Source organism: Manis javanica, chromosome 4 (genome assembly GCF_040802235.1).
Source record: "Manis javanica isolate MJ-LG chromosome 4, MJ_LKY, whole genome shotgun sequence".
Classification (NCBI taxonomy): domain Eukaryota; kingdom Metazoa; phylum Chordata; class Mammalia; order Pholidota; family Manidae; genus Manis; species Manis javanica.
In genome coordinates this window covers 140,449,744-140,466,460 of record NC_133159.1, presented here as the reverse complement: position 1 = coordinate 140,466,460, position 16,717 = coordinate 140,449,744, and the positions used below count along the sequence as shown (strand labels likewise).

At 44.1% G+C, this 16,717-nt stretch overlaps 1 long non-coding RNA gene across 12 annotated transcripts in view; it reads right to left on the bottom strand.

The window, feature by feature from the left end:
• LOC118969300 (uncharacterized) overlaps positions 1 to 16,717 on the bottom strand; it is a 93,722-nt gene that overhangs the window by 58,473 nt on the left and 18,532 nt on the right. For 2 of the 12 annotated variants that reach the window (XR_012130584.1, XR_012130586.1), the window contains exons 3-4: positions 1,506 to 16,715; positions 1,058 to 1,258 (exon numbers count right to left, since the gene is read on the bottom strand). This is a non-coding gene — a long non-coding RNA (uncharacterized lncRNA). Of the gene's footprint in view, positions 1 to 691; positions 1,259 to 1,505; positions 16,716 to 16,717 lie in introns of those variants that run through there. The other 10 variants (XR_012130591.1, XR_012130592.1, XR_012130585.1 and 7 more) reach the window with 10 other exon arrangements.

Genomic DNA, 16,717 nt, shown 5'->3' with positions numbered 1-16,717 from the left:
GAAGATAAAACCTAACTGTTGTTCTTGAGGTGTCCATAACGTAGGTGGACTAGCAGAGACATACAGGAATAATGAAGACAATGGATGAATGGATGTATATATACCATGAATACAATGTATAATGAAAAGGGTAATAAAATCTTAACTATTGGTTTGAAACATTATCAGGATCTAAGCAATTCCTCCAAAGCCAAGTATTTTTTAAATAAAAGAGAAACCTCAGAAGTAGGTAATGGTTGGGGCTCAGGGTCTGGTATACTGAGGTGGAGAAATTAGTGATAGGGTGGAGACGGTGCTAGGTGCCAATGATTTGGGAGTGCATTGGGAGAATGGGCTAGAATCTAGACAACTTTTTAAAAGGCTTCTCTGGATAGGATCTCAATTGCTTGGGAGGTGCTCAGGTGGAGCAGAACCTGCTTAAGGACAGGCAAAGGCAGAAAAGGGGCAGTTGGAGGAATGTCCTGCACGGAGCCACCATCAGTCCTGTATACACTGTAGTGTTTTCTTGGGACATTCAAGGTGCTACTTCTATGCCGTAATTGCCTTAACTATAAAATGAGACATTTGACTATTCAGATTCCCAGACTTTTGGATTTCACTGACCTGTAAAATGTCAAAAAAATTAAGACCATGTAATCCTAGGGGGAAAACATTTTCCCAGCCTGGGGCAAAATACCTTCAAACCAAAATCAGGCAAAGAGAGAAATAAAGTGGGAGAAACTCGTTTATTGCTTACAAGCAGTTGTCCACTTCTGCTTCTTGTGTCTCTCACCACCCAGCTGCAAAAAGGGGCACTACCCAACCTCTGGGTCCAGATATGCTCTTGCTCCCCATTGTAATTGCCTACTGATACAGAGATTGACTTCTCTCCACCCCTTGGAAACACCTATTGACATGGAGATGCACTAAGGCCAAGCAAGAGATTCTGGAAATACTGCAATTTTACCTACAACCCACCCTCTCCAGAAATCTCGCCTCATAATCTACTCGCTCCCCATCTTCCACAATGGCCCCTGTGCAAGAAAACTGGAGAACTGTAAAAAGACTAATAGCATACCATAACAGCAGCAATAAGATTGTGATAATCCTCAAGCCAGAGAACTCAGCTGAATTCAAAATCCTATGCAGATTTAGTCCATAATTCACCTATTCCACAGACAGTCAGTAGCTGAATGGGTAAGGAGTTCAGAGCAATCATCACCAGACAGCCGCAGCCACAGGGCAGGTCCAGGCCACATGGACCGTAGAAGAAAATAACCTTAAGGGAGATAAGATACATGGTTTAATGACACCAGCATAGGCAAATTTGTCCATCAGGTAGGATGCATGCAAGCGAGTAGTCCTATGATAGGACAGTCGCAGGAATGGGATCTCGCCCTGGTCTAGTACACCAGACTTTCTCCACTCTCCCTGTAGGAGTTACAGATGGATCAATATGTAGGGCTTTGGGAGGTACATGCACTGGCCATAAAGATAAAACAAACTACCCAGTAAGATGCTCTTACCTTCTGGCTGTTCAGGATATATATATATATACTACTGTGACCTTTGTAGGTCACTCTGCTGTTATTCCAGGACTATACAGGAGGAGGCCATCTTCCAGGCCTTGTCCCCAAGATGCCAGGAGACCCAGCTGTCCCGACCCGTGGGACGAACGTGAGGCGTAGCCGGAGACACCTGCAGAAATGAAACAAGCAAGGGACACAAAGAACGACCAGCAAGACAGGATGTCTGATCAAGCTGGCACAGTTTATTGTTTACAGGCTCAATTTATACAAGTAGCAAGTAAGGGGTGGGTCAGGGGATAATTGGACCTTAGGTGGCACCGACGGGGAGGTGTAGAAGGGTGATTGGGTCTTGGCTGGTGCTGACGGGAATGGAGGACCCGGAAGAGAAGTGGTGAGTTCGCCATTTTGGGGGCGGGGGAGGTGTTTCTTGCTTAACAAAGGTCAGAAAAGGCACATGCTGTGAGGTAGCCTAACCGCTAACTCTGACTTAGTAATGCAAATGTTGCTAGGTAAATTAACCCCGAGCTCTAACCTAGGAGTTCACTAAATGTGCTTCTTAGTGATAGGGGAAAACTTGTCTCTAATGCATGGATGGGTTCATTGTTGCTGACTTTACAGGAAAGATTTCTAGCTGATTTTATAGGAAAGATTTTTACTCAAAACGTTGCTGTTGTCTTAAGGCTTTTGTGACCGAATCTGCTTAAAGGCTCACAGATTCGCTCCCAACATCTCCCCCGTTTTTCTTATATTGAAACAGCCAGCCTAGCTCTGGCTGGGTCAAGGCCTGTGCCTGTCTTAGGTTGTACGGCTGAAGGAAATCCTTACCCGTCATGGGGCTATAGTCTTCTAGCGACTATACCCTGTCTTAGGTTGGTATCCCCTATACAACCATATCTTGCCCGTCTTTGGCTACCAGTCTTGACTTGATTTGTTGTAAGAATGAATATTTTTGAGTGAGAATTCTGTAAAGCTGAGTACTCCAAGGGGGGAGGGTACAGGGGTCTGATCCTCAGTGGGTACCTGGCATATGGGTACCTGGCACGCGAGGAGAGCTCCTTTAGTCTTACAGACTGTGCTGAAGAGAAGGGAGTTGCTTGATGATGCATGAAATGTCCTTATTTTTTGAGGAGAGGAAGATGCTGGACACAAACCTCTATGCAATCAGACATGTCCCTCAAGGCAGGTTTTTCACTGCCGTTACCCTGGGTACTCAGCCAGCTTACTCAAGGACTCTTAGAAGAGTCATACTGACGTTCATATCTGCTGGAGGAGGGAGCTTCTTCATCATCGCTATCACGAGCAAGTCTGTGATAGTGGACTTGCATATACATACATACATTAACAGAACAGGAATACAGATACATAACAAAGGCAGACTTACAATTACTAGTTATCTCTAATGAAACTAAAAAACTAGTTAAATAGCTTAGGCATTTGTAAAAACTTATTGACAATATGAGGGATATCTAATTGATTTTGAGTAGTTTGAGAAATTGAAACAGCACATTCTTGGAAACTGATCACATCTTACATGCTCTTTTAACATCAGACAGTCCACAGCAGCGTGATTCTGAAGCACTGCAGCTCGCAATTCTCTCAGTTTTTGGTTGAGTTCAGATAATACAGAAGCAGTCAAGTTTGTTGTTTTGCTATATGCACAGGCCAGCTTAGATATCTCTTTCTGCATTCCAATGACAAGTCTAGGAACTGGCAGGAGGAATGCAGCTGCAACTGCAACAACGACAGGACCTCAAAGTTTCAAGTTTTCATGACAATCAGATGGCAGAGCTCGGAGAAGCCTCTTGCGCTTATATCCAGGTGGTCTATTAGAGCAGGAAGAATGCGTCCCAAAACACCTTGATAGTGTGGAGAAAGGGCTGGATATCTTTTGTCATTACGCAAAAATACCCAACTATTTGGAAGTCTATATCCAGAAGACCATTTTACAATGATTGAAGAATTATAATAAGAGGGCACATGAGTACAATTAATACATACACAATCAGTAATTATAGTAGTATTAACAGGTAAATTTAATGGGGCATCAGGAGCAAGCACTTTAGGGGGAAGAGTGATGTTTATGCCTGAGATATTATTAAACACCATAGGAGAAAGTCTTATGCTTATTAAATTCTTCTTCAACAGTTCACTGATAGAGGAATTTCTTGCTACACAAAAAGATGACGTGCAACTTTTGGCTCATGAGTAGTTGTAACTACAAGTTAGGTGAGGAAAAATTATTTTCTGGAATGAGCGATATATTTAAATATACCTAATTACTCTTATACAATATGACAGGAGTTCTTTTTTGAAGCTTTTCACAAGTATAACTGCCAATATCTTCTCGGGACAAAACTGCTTTATAAATATCATAATGATCACCATCTCTAACAGACCAATCAGTAATATCATTCTATCTAAGTTTTCTTCTATCATGTGTCTATACATTTCTTCTGTAGTATGTACATACATAAGTGCCATTATTGGAAATAAAATTAAAAAAAAATACTATTATTTAGTGGGCTTCAGTTTTCCGTGTTTGACATGCAGACATTAAAACACTCAGTAATAAAATTGAGCATTATTCCTTTTGACAGCACTTTTTTGGTAAGTATGCATCAGGTAAATAAGCCAAATTAGTCAAATATTTTCTTGATGAAGAGAAGAAATTCTACTGATATGTTCCAGGGGCCCTCTGGAAAATATCAGTGTTAATTGAGAGGTAAAAATACCTTTTTAAATTTTGGTTTTGGGAAGCTGTCTAAAGTTTTTAAGGCACTTGCCTAAATAGAATCATAGTTATTAAATAACACTTATTATTTAACTGGAATGATAATAAGAAAGTTTAAAAGCAAATGCAGGTTACATAGTTGTTAACACTTAGCTTAGTCTTTTTAATATTAAGATCTTATTTTCTTAAATACTCAGACAATTCATTAAGACTTTAAGCATAAGAAACTGTTTTAATAAAACAATTAGAGAACTCTTTGCAATCTTTCAATATTAAGAGCAGACTAACAGTTAAAGAATACTTTATCTTTCTAACTGAAAACAAGAGTCCAATTTTGCTGTGTTCTCAATACTAATACTCACTTGCTTTAATTTCACATGGCATGATTATATCTGTAAGAATATAGTAATTTATTCTTCATTTGCCCTATGGTCCCAAGCACACAAGCTGGTGAGAACTATGCCAGGGCTTGCCTGGGGCTTACCTGGGTTTATCCCGCCTTATCTCTAAACATCTCGACCCTCCCCCAAAGCAACAGGCTGAGCTGATCTGCCATAACAAAAGGGCACCACCCTGCTCTCTCAGTCTGTCTCTGTCTCCCTTTAAATAAATAGCTGTATTTTAGAACAATTAACCTTCTTTTACTCTCAACAAAATGAATTTCCATTCTTTATACTTTCTCTTATTAAAACACACATCTTTAACATACCAAAATATTTTCCTTATTATATTAAGTAGTTTTCATTAGAACTAAAACCATTTGGTACCTTAACCTTCAAGTGAACACTGAAAAACAGGCCACTGTAAACTGTTACACCAGCATTCTTCAGATTGATACATCTATGAACATATTTTATCATTTTTGGAAATGTGCCTTACAGCACAATTTCTCATTAAGTACAAAATATGTCTATATAACTTGGCAAACTTTAAGAATTTTGGTTACCACAAAAATTCTCAGGCTGTTTGCAGATATATACATTGTTATAGATTAATACAGTATTATTATTAAAAAGTTTATTTGCTACACTTGTTTACTTATTTTTAGCAACCATGCTAAATTACTTATAAAACTTTCACCACACATCAAAGTCAAGCCTTTCTTTAAGTATTTTCTTGGAATATTTAACAGGTAACATCAACTTAAATGACTTTAAGTAAACTTTGGCAGCTAATAACTATAAAGACATGTCCATTTCAGTTAAGCTTAAATTAGCATTAATGCATAATATTTTTTAATTAGATTTTCTGGAAGTTTTAGAATGCCCAATTTTTACAAGCGAATGTTTTTAAATCAATTTTATTAATACCCTCCGGAGGTAGAAAATATATATTTTTTACACACTTAGACACACAAACATACAGACCGAGACATAATGACTACAGTTAGTAACACTCTTCATACAATACATATACACAGACAAACTGACATAAAGATTTGAGTTTCTAATACTCAATGGTCTTCTTTCTTCTTAGTTTATTTGATGGAAAGTACTTCAGTTTTCAAGAATACACTCTAAAGGCAAGCAGTTTACATAACTGGGTTAAGGTTTAGACAGCCCCAGACTAACAGGGCCGCTGAAGGCTCTGAACTGATAGGGATTATGTGTGTCTAGGGGGCTGGAAATGGAATGCAAATACAATTCTAGCTCCAGTCATTTAAAGCCAGGCTGTATTGCAGAAGATAAATTTCTTCTATCTCAGGGAGTTTAGTTTAAGACTTCTCAATTCTCAAAGACAGTGATGAACTGAATAAATAGAATAGATGTTCACTAAAAGAATTCAGAAAACTAGCTCTACATTGTAGCAGTTCATGGAACTCTTGACTATCCTCTTCCCTTGTGGCAAAATATATTTAGCTGCATAACATTATATTGCATACTTCTTTCAGGGGCCAAGCCTCTCTAATCAGAGTTTGTACTGGGGCCAGGTTTGTGTGCAGAGGATAAGATACTTCTTTTTAGAGTTTAGGGATCGAATTGCTCTCAGTTTTCCTAGTTTTTTCTGCCTGAGCTATTGTCATTCCTCAAGAGGCCCCTGCCTGTCTGATAAATGCAGGGACCATGTGACTTTTCGCTACCAGAGCCCTGATCTGAGTCATAAGCTTGTTTGGCTTCCCTGGGGCTGCTGAGGAGGTTTTGGGATGTAAGTTATGTGAGTCAATTTGGAGAGCTCTTGATCTAAATCACGGACGGCCTGCAGGAGTTGAATCTGCTCTTTTCTGTTTTTGACCATGTGCCTGAGGACTGAGAGGTCATTTGTCATATGCAGACGCTGGCAGGAGAGAGTTGATGAGGCAGGGAACACTTGATCAAGGACAGGGAAATGATAAGGTGGTGGTGGGAGGAAGGGAGGCAGGCTTACAGGCAGGCTTATAGTTGGAGGGCGGGACATAGCGGCAGGGATGGGCGGGGCGGCATGAACAATAGCAGGGCCTTTTGATGGCCAGTCAGAATTATTATGGCGCGCTGCCCTTCCTCTAGCGTGGCCTCATCAGCGGGACTAAGGGGCTCATCAGGGTTTAAGTCGATGAGAGTAGGGTAAATACTTGGGGGAGAAATAACAGGATCGGCAGAACTATCAAGGGGAGGGGACAGAGAAAGAGACTCAATTGTTGGCAAGGGCGGGAGCTCGCTTGGGTCCTGGGAGGGGTTTGTAAAAGGATCTGAAGGGTGTGTTTTAAAAGAAGGGGAAGCTGGCCGGGAGGCTTCGGAAGGGGGATGGGAGCGGGATTTCAAGGTTTTTCCTCCCTTAATAACAACTTTCTGCAAATCGGGCCATTCGCGATGAACGCACAGGATATCATTAATGAGATTCCAATAGCTAAATGCTGACACAGGCACTTTTCCTGGACCAAAAGCTCTATAGTAGTCTTGAAAGAAATTGCCCACGCATTGCCATTTCTTTTCACTAATGGTCCCTCCTTGAGGGAGCCAAGGACAGACATCTTCTAGGAAGACAAAGAAACGTTTCAAATCTTTTTTCTTAACCCTTGTTCCTCGTGTCCTGAGGGACTCCTTGAGTCCGCTAAGAAATACCTCGTGGGAGTTCAGTGAGAACTCACAAGAGGTATTTAAGATGCTTGCTTGGGTGATGCGTCTGCTCACCTCTCCGGGATCTGTATTATGGACGGGTGAGCCGCAGTGATCCTCAATGCAGAGTCGACATCAGATGAATACCTGTGCGATGACTCAAATGAATGCCTGGCCAGGGCTTACGAGCAGACGTTTCAGCAGGAGTCTCAGGTCCCGGGGTGCCCCACGTTGGGCGCCAGTCTGTCCCGACCCGCGGGACGAACGTGGGACATAGCCGGAGACGCCTGCAGAAATGAAACAAGCAAGGGACACAAAGAACGACCAGCAAGACAGGATGTCTGATCAAGCTGGCACAGTTTATTGTTTACAGGCTCAATTTATACAAGTAGCAAGTAAGGGGTGGGTCAGGAGATAATTGGACCTTAGGTGGTGCCGGCGGGGAGGTGTAGAAGGGTGATTGGGTCTTGGTTGGTGCTGACGGGAACGGAGGACCCGAAAGAGAAGCGGGGAGTTCGCCATTTTGGGGGCGGGGGAGGTGTTTCTTGCTTAACAAAGGTCAGAAAAGGCACATGCTGTGAGGTAGCCTAACCGCTAACTCTGACTTAGTAATGCAAATGTTGCTAGGTAAATTAACCCCGAGCTCTAACCTAGGAGTTCACTAAATGTGCTTCTTAGTGATAGGGGAAAACTTGTCTCTAACGCATGGATGGGTTCATTGTTGCTGACTTTACAGGAAAGATTTCTAGCTGATTTTATAGGAAAGATTTTTACTCAAAACGTTGCTGTTGTCTTAAGGCTTTTGTGACCGAATCTGCTTAAAGGCCCATAGATTCGCTCCCAACACCCAGCCATCATTGGTCCATGTGTCAAAAGGTCCAAGGCCACATCCACTCAATGGAGTCTCCGGGGTTCAGTGCAGCTGGTGCTGGCAGCAAGATATTATTCTTGTGGCTGAACCTCAGCTTCAGAGATTCTTCCTTGGTTTATACTTGCAGTTGTATAGGGGAGGCAGCCATATACATTAACATGTCTATGGGACTCAGGGCTCCCTTTTGGGGTCTCTGTTCAAACACCATAACACAGTCCATAAGCAGACTGAACATCCCCACAGATTTTTGGTATCTGCCTTTAGTCCGGATTTTAACAAGCCATTGTGCCTCTCTATCGTGCCTGCTGCAGTAGGATTGTATGGCACATGAAACTTCCATTTGATTCCCAGCTGTTGCACCCACTCTTGCAGTGTATGTGCAGTAAAATGGGTGCACTGATCACTCTGGATTACCTGGTCGGCCATAGGCAGCAAAGAGACGAGCCAGGCCTCTTTTGGTTGTCTGCTGGTCTGCACAACAGGTAGGAAAAGCAATCAGAAGTCCAGTAGCTGTGTCTACACAAGTCATGGCATTAACAATATCCTTCTGACACAGGTGGAGGCCCAATATAGTCTATCTGCCACCTGATGAGGGGTATAGGCCCCTTAGCTATTGTCCCATGTTGCTGTGGAACTCGGTGTAAGTCCCTTTTGGAGCACACAACACACTCCTGTCGGGCTCTACTACTTCAAAGGTCAAGGGCAAGCCCCACAAATGGACTACAGCCCATGTTGTCTTTTGCCCCACATGCAACAAATGCTGATGCAACCATTGGGCTACATCTTCGGCAGGCTTTCCTTCTAACCGACATATCTGGGATAATTTACCTGCTTCATCATTTCCTGGGGATGCCAGTGGCAAATGACCTGTCACATGGTATACGGTAATTATTTTGGTCTGACCACAGGCCCATAAGTCTTGCCACAATTCTTGCCCCCAAAGGGGTTGGTGACAAACCAGCTAGTTGGCATGGTACTAGGTTGGCAGCCACAGGGTAAAGCCCTGACAGCCCAGCTGTCAGTGCAGACAACTATAGGGGAGGGCTCTTGGCTAATCACAAGCCACATGGCCTGCACTTCAGCCCATTGGCTACTCTTTCTGAACACCTCCCATCCATATTGTCTCAGTCTTAGGATGGAAAGCTATGGCCCTCGATTTTGGGGGCTGTCCATGGCTGGAGCCGTCTGTATACCATGCATCTTCGGGTATAGGGGTTCTTCCCTCCCAACAGGGCCTCTCTGCTACTAATGGTTCAAAAACACCTTCTTCCTGATTTTCACTAATATATGTCACTGGCCCCAGTAAGCACTGGAGTTCTTCACTCAAGGGGCTACAAGAGAGAGCACTACACTGCTGCAGGTAAGTACCCCACTTGGCCAGTATGGGCATTTGTGCTACACCACTCCTTGGCTTTTGCGTCCAGTCTCATACCCACTCCAAGATGGGATAGGTGGTTATTACCTTTATCAAGGCCATTGCAGTGAGATTCTGAAGCCAGCAAGGCATGACACATGGCAGCCAATTGTTTTTCTTTTTCTTTTTTAATTTTTAATAATTACTCTTATGAAAGTTTCACATGAAAAAACCATGCGGTTACTACACTCACCCTTATTATCAAGTCCCCACCCATACCCCAATGCAGTCACTTCCCATGAGTGTAGTAAGACGCCACAGATCCACTATGTGCTTTCTCTGTGCTACACTGTTTTCCCCGTGATCCTCCATACCATGTGTACTAAACATAATACCCCTCAATCCCCTTCTCCCTCCCTCCTCACCCACCCTCTCACACCCCACCACTTTGGTAACCACTAATCCCTTCTTGGAGTCTCTGAGGCTGCTATTTTGTTCCTTCAGGTTTGCTTCATTGTTATTCTCCACAAATGAGGTCAATCATTTGGCACTTGTCTTTTTCTGCCTGGCTTATTTCACTGAGCATAATGTCCTCCAGCTCCATCCATGTTGTTGCAAATGGTAGGATTTCTTTCTTTCTTATGGCTGAATAGTATTTCATTCTGTATATGTAACACCTCTTCTTTATCCATTCATCTACTGATGGACACTTAGGTTGCTTCCATTTCTTGGCTATTGTAAAAAGTGCTGCAATGAACATAGGGGTGCATATGTCTTTTTGAATCTGAGAAGTCATATTCTTTGAGTAAATTCCAAGGAGTGGGATTCCCAGGTCAAATGGTATTTCTATTTTTAGTTTTTTGAGGAATCTCCATATTGCTTTCCACAATGGTTGAACTACCTTACATTCCCACCAGCAGTGTAGGGGGGGATCCCCTTTCTCTGCATCCTCGCCAGCATCTGTTGTTCTTAGTCTTTTTGATGCTGGCCATCCTTACTGGTGTGAGGTGATACCTCATTGTAGTTTTAATTTGCATTTCCCTGATGATTAGTGATGAGGAGCATCTCTTCATGTGTCCACTGGCCATCTGAATTTCTTCTTTGGAGAACTGTCTCTTCATATCCTCTGCCCATTTGTTATTAATCAGGTTATTTGCTCTTTGGGTGTTGAGGCGTGTAAGTTCTTTATATATTTTGGATGTTAACCCCTTGTCTGATATGTCATTTACAAATATATTCTCCCATACGGTAGAATGCCTTTTTGTTCTGTTGATGGTGTCCTTTCCTGTACAGAAACTTTTTAGTTTGATGTAGTCCCATGAGTTCATTTTTGCTTTTGTTTCTCTTCCTCGAGGAGATGCGTTCAGGAAGAAGTTGCTAATGCTTATATTCAGGAGACTATTGCCTATGTTGTCTTATAAGAGTTTTATGGTTTCATGACTTACATTCAGGTCTTTGATTCAAGTTTACTTTTGTGTATGGGGTTGAACAATAATCCAGTTTCATTCTCTTGCATGTAGCTGTCCAGTTTTGCCAACACCAGCTGTTGAAGAGGGCAGCCAGTTGTTTTTCTATCAAAGTGTATCACATCTCTGCCCCTTTTCAGAGTTGTGACCAGAATCCAACAGGTTGGCGAGTTCGTTCAAGCTGCTGCCAGAGACCCCAGCAATAACCGTCTTCATCCACATGAACATCCAGCTCACAAGGCCTTAATGGGTCTATCACACTCAGAGCCTGCACGACCTTGACTGCCCATTTTGTTGTAGTAAAGGTAGATGCACATATCTTATCCCAATGCCAACTAACACCCTTTCATAAAAATCGGTATAAGGGCTTCAGAATTTGTGCCAAGTGTGGGATAAACACTCTCCAGTAGCCTAGAAGACCCAAACACTACTGTAGCAATGCTACAGTTGTAGGGGTAGGAAAGGCCTGGACTTTATCTATAACTGCTTCTGGTATAACTCTGTTCTTACCCAACCAGACAGCCCCAAGAATTTGACAGACAAACCAGGTCCCTGAATCTTGGTACTGTTCACAGCCCTCCTTTCTCCTGTAGATGTTGCAGCAGTCTAGGTGTTGCACCTTCTAGATCTGAAAGAGAGTCAGATGTGAGCATGACATCATCAATATAATGGTGCAGCCGCATGGTTGGTGGTTTCTCCTATGTAACCAAGTCCTGGGCTGCAAGTCCACAACAGGTGGTGGGGCTGTGGAGGTATCCCTGTGGAAGGACAGTGAAAGTCCATTGTCATCCTTCACACGTGAAGGCAAATTGTTCCTGACTTTCCTGCTCAATGTCAGTAGAAAAGAAGGCATTAGCAAAATCTACCATGTAATGGTATATTCCTAGTTCATGGCTGAGGGTATCCATCAGGCCTGCAATAGAGGAGACAGCAGCATGCATAGGGGGTATGACTTTATTCAGTTCTCTGTAATCCAGTCATACACCAGGAGCCATCTGGCTTTTCTAATGGCCACACCAGGGAATTGAAAGGACTACGCATGGGCTTTATAATACCCACCTTTTCCAGCTCCTGGAGTTTCTCCAATCTCTTTCTACCCTCTAGGCATTTTGTATTGTTTGGTATTAGTCACCCGCAGAGGAACAGGCAAAGCTATGGGCTCAGAACTGCCTTCACCACACGTACTCTCAGTCTGAACTCACCTGCAGTGGTCTGCAACCATAGACCCTGCAGGATATCAATCTGCCAAATATACTGAGGGATGGGAGATATATACACAGTGTACTCTTTTGGGGGGTAGATGCCCTATTCCCAAAGGGATTTGGCTTATTTCACTCTGATAACCTTACCCCGGGATCGATCTATGATAGTGGGGGTCCCGAGGAACCATCAGGGTTACCATGAATCAGTGAAAATTCAGCTTGTGTCCACTAAAGCCAGGACACGTTGTATGTACACTGGGGACCAATGGATAGCTATTTCAACATGTGGCCTCCGGTCCCCCCCTGGTACCTCAGGGCAGATACCTCAACCTTCCCCTCGGTCAGAGTGTGTTCCCCAATCATCTTCCTGTGTGGGCTTGAGTGAGGTTGGCTCGCTCTCCAGAAGGAAGTCTTGCAAACACACAAGTCGGACTTGTGGCTCGGTCTCTGACCTCTGCCTCTTTGGTCTTAAGGCTGGAACTCCTGCTCGATTTCAGTTGTTGCCATAGCTCTAGTAAGATCCTATTTGAGTTCCCATCTAATTTCCTTCCATCTGCTCCTGCCCGTATTAAATCAGCCCACATCGGGATGCCAGGAAAGCTGGCAATATTAGAAATGAAATGAAATGAAGTGACAGCAAGGCAGGCATCTGAAAAATTTTGTTCTTTCCCTTGTGCATTTGAAGACCTCAAGTATTATTCCACTGACTTATTGAACATTTCATAATGACATAACCCAGCAGCTCTCTTAACCCACACCCCAGATCCCTGCTCAAATTTAAGCAAAGAGAAAGAGTGGATGTGGTGTTTTTTTTGTTTGTTTGTTTCCTGTATAGAGCCTTCTGTTATGGGGGCTGGGATGTATGGAAGCAGGGCCCAAGCAGAGCAATAAGAAGGGCATGTCCAGAAGGGAACCTGTTTGCAGTGGGCCGTGGTACGGTTCATCTGTGATGGTAGCAAGAGAATAAACCGCACTGAAGAGGTGGAGAGAGGAAGCTGCACACTCCCTTTGCATCTAAAGCAGGAGAGGATGGGGTATGTGAATGTGAGGAGTCACAGTTAGATCTGCAGAAAATCTACCTATGGCTGGGGAGTATTTGTCTTCTAGCCTTGGCTTTTCTCGTGCTGGACACTTGGCCCTTGGGGACCAATAGAATAGTCCTGCACGTCGTACTGTATTTTGCACTATGGAGTGTTCCTAGCAGGAAGTCACTTTTTGAAAAGACCTCTTCCTCTCCTTTTGTTGGTGCCAATCATAGGTTTAAGTTTTGGTTTATTTTTCTCTTCATCAGCACTCAAATGTTTGCTGATTCCTAATTGACTGGTATATATGGCTGCAGACTGACAAAAAGCTTTCTCATCAGTCTTTCACTATCAAAAGCAGTCTCTTCTTTTCCATAAATGATGAAACATCTATAGGGGATTCAGAAGGGTCATTAATGAAGGTATTACAATCCTGGAAGAAGGGCATCAGCACTGGGCTATGGAGCCAGAGGAGGGAGGCAGCCTCAGACGAAAATGCCATTAGTTTGTCAGCCTTCAAAAACTAGCAAGGAGACTTTAGCAAGGAAAGTGTTGTTAGTGCACTTAGCTACATATCATCTTATTTCTCTGGGTATTGGGAAGGTGCAGAATCAGATTACAATTCATTAAACAACTTCTTTCAAACTTACAAGGAGATGAGCCTGTGGGGCATTTGCAAAACAACACAGAGAACACTTCTCTTCCACATGGATCCAGCATTTCAGCTGACAAAAATAAATGGGGAAAACTCTGTTTAAGAAGATTTCTTAGATGAGGTAATTCAAGAAAAAATTGGTAAGGTTAAAAAGAAGGCAAAAACTGTCATGCTTCTACATTCCAAACTTCAGGGTCGCAAATTAAAATACCAAACCTTTGCAACAAAACTGGACACTGCTCAATTACAGGAAAACAACCCACCAGAGATTCACAGTGTAGTGAAGAGGCTGCGGACTATGAAGGTGGTCATCAAGGGCCCAAAGGGCACACAGAAAAGGCAACTCGAGAAGTGAGAAAGAAAAGCATCAAGAGGAAGCAGAGAGCCCAGACCTCCAGAGGCCCCTGAGGAAGTTGAAGCTTCCTTCCTCCCAGAAAAGCGTCCCCATTCATCGTGGACAGGAAGTTGAGGAGGCTGAATCTTTTTCTCCCCAGGTGGATTCCCAGCATCAGCATCGAGTCCCCTGAAGAGCTGGAACCACTCCCATTTCAGCAGGAGGCTTCCTCTCAGCCTCCAGAGACCCCATGTGACACATGAAATTCTGGGTGGCCCACATCAGCCTCCAGAGGCCCCTGAGGAAGTTGAAGCTTTCTCCCAGAAAAGTGGCCCCATTCATCATGGACAGAAAGTTGAGGAGGCTAAATCTTTTTCTCCCCAGGTGGACTCCAAGGATCAGCCTGCAGAGTCCCCTGAAGAGCTAGAACCACTTCCATTGCAGCAGGAGGCTTCGTCTCAGCCTTCAGAGCCCCCGGAGATGGATGAGAACTACACAAACCTGCAGGTGGCCCTGGCTGAGCCTTCCTACACCCCTGAAGAGGCTGAGCCTCCAGTCCAGGAGGAAGCCCCAGCTCATCCTCCAGACCCATTTGAGGAAGTTGTAGTACAACCTCCAGTTCACGAGTAGGTGACAGTTCCAGCTGTGGGGCAGAATCAAGCGCAGCATTCAGACTTGCCCAGTGTCACTGTGGAACCTATTGGTCTGGAGCTCACTGTGATTCTGGAACGTCCACCTCTAGGCCAGCATTGTGCTCGGCATACATCGTTCGGTACCATGGTCCAACCTTTGGACCTGGGGCTTCCTATAAGTCCAGAACCTGCTGAGGAGGTTGGCCATTCTACAGTCCTATAGGAGACTGCAGCTCCTCCAAATTACCGTGGGGTGACACTTCCTCACCCAGAGCAGGTTCGGGTGCAGCTTCCAACCGTTCACAGTTCAGCCTTTGGACCAGGAACTCACCAAAACCACAGGACTCACCTCAGGCAGGATATCCTACAGCCCTGAAGGAGACCCCAGCTCCATCTCCAGCGCACCCTCAGGGGACACTTCCACATCCCGGGCAGGTTCCCAGTCAGCGTCCAAACCTGACTCAGGTCACAGCTGCACCTGGGGACCTGGACGTTTCCGTACCTCGGCAGCCAGAGTCGTCTGAGACAGGTTTCCCATCACTGACTCAGAATTCAGTGGTGAACGCCACTACAAACAACATATGTGAGCTCTGTAGCTGCACAGATGAGACGCTGGCATGCGTTGGTCTCAGCCCAGAGCAGAAGCTCCAGAGTGTGCCCGTGCCAGAGCCCAACACTCACAATGGCACCTTCATGATCTTGTAAGAACCGCCTCTCTTCATTTGTTCCCTGCATCCTGCCTGACCTGGCAGCATTTTCCTCAAGGACTTCCTGGCCCCTCATTTCCATACCCTGTGTTGACTGATTTTCTGTTTTTATCTTTTGTTTACTATTCCTTGTTTTCCTTTTCCTTCTTAATATTGTTCTCCCTTCTCCAGTCTTTTACTTATAATTGCTCTTATTCTTCCTTATTTACTTTTTTAGCTTCGTTATTTAATTCTTTAACCTCTGTGCTTCCATTTTCACTCTATGTCGGCAGAGTGCTCAGTATCCAACACCGTACAATATCACATTCCAACCTTTGGAGCTGGTACTTACTTTTAACTGCAGAACCTGCTGAGGAGGTTGGCTGAGGCCACAGTTGCCTCTGGTTGCCCGCCTAGGCTTCGCTGTGTGCAGGCGATGTGGAGACAGTCAAGAGACAATGGCAGCCCCAGCATCTGCCAATGGGAGCACCCACTGCAGAGAGATGTGGATGTCACTCTTTCAAGATGGCGGCACGTCTGCTGCGAGCAGCCAAGCCGGGAGGAAGCCAGCGAAGATGAGTAAAGCCGCCGCCCAGGAGAGGGCTGCAGGAGCTGTTCCGGCCTTCGGCGGCGGCTCAGGCAGTTTTGGCTGCTCCTACAGCTGTTGCCATGCGGCAAGGCTAGGGAGGAGCTCACTTCCCCTGGAGTAATAATGTTAACAGAGCCCAGTCTATCTACATGGGGGTGAGGAAGTTTTGGCATTATCCTTTCTCTTATAACCTTTGGACCCTTTGTAATAGTTTATCTGGCATATTATATCCTCTGCTTTGTGGGTGGGGGTTTTGTGATTACTTTTATTTGGGAAAACAAACTCAGAGAAGTACCTAGAGCAGTGTGAACACTTCTTTCTCCAACATCAACTGGGATTCCTAAGTGCTTAGAAGAAATGAAACAGGAAGCCAGGACTATAAACATTGATAGAAGATGGATGGGTGCCAGTACAATTGTTGAGCCTCTTCAGCAAGTTATCCAGTTTTCCTTGAGGGATTATGTCCAGTATTGGTATTATACACTAAGTGATGATGATACTTTTCTTCTTGAAATTAGACTCTTCAAAATGCACTCATTTAAATTCTTACCAGAACTTTGAGGAGTAAAGAAGCAACTGTCTGTATGCACCTCATGTGGCCATCTCCAAGCACCTGTTAACAAGGCTCTGACCCT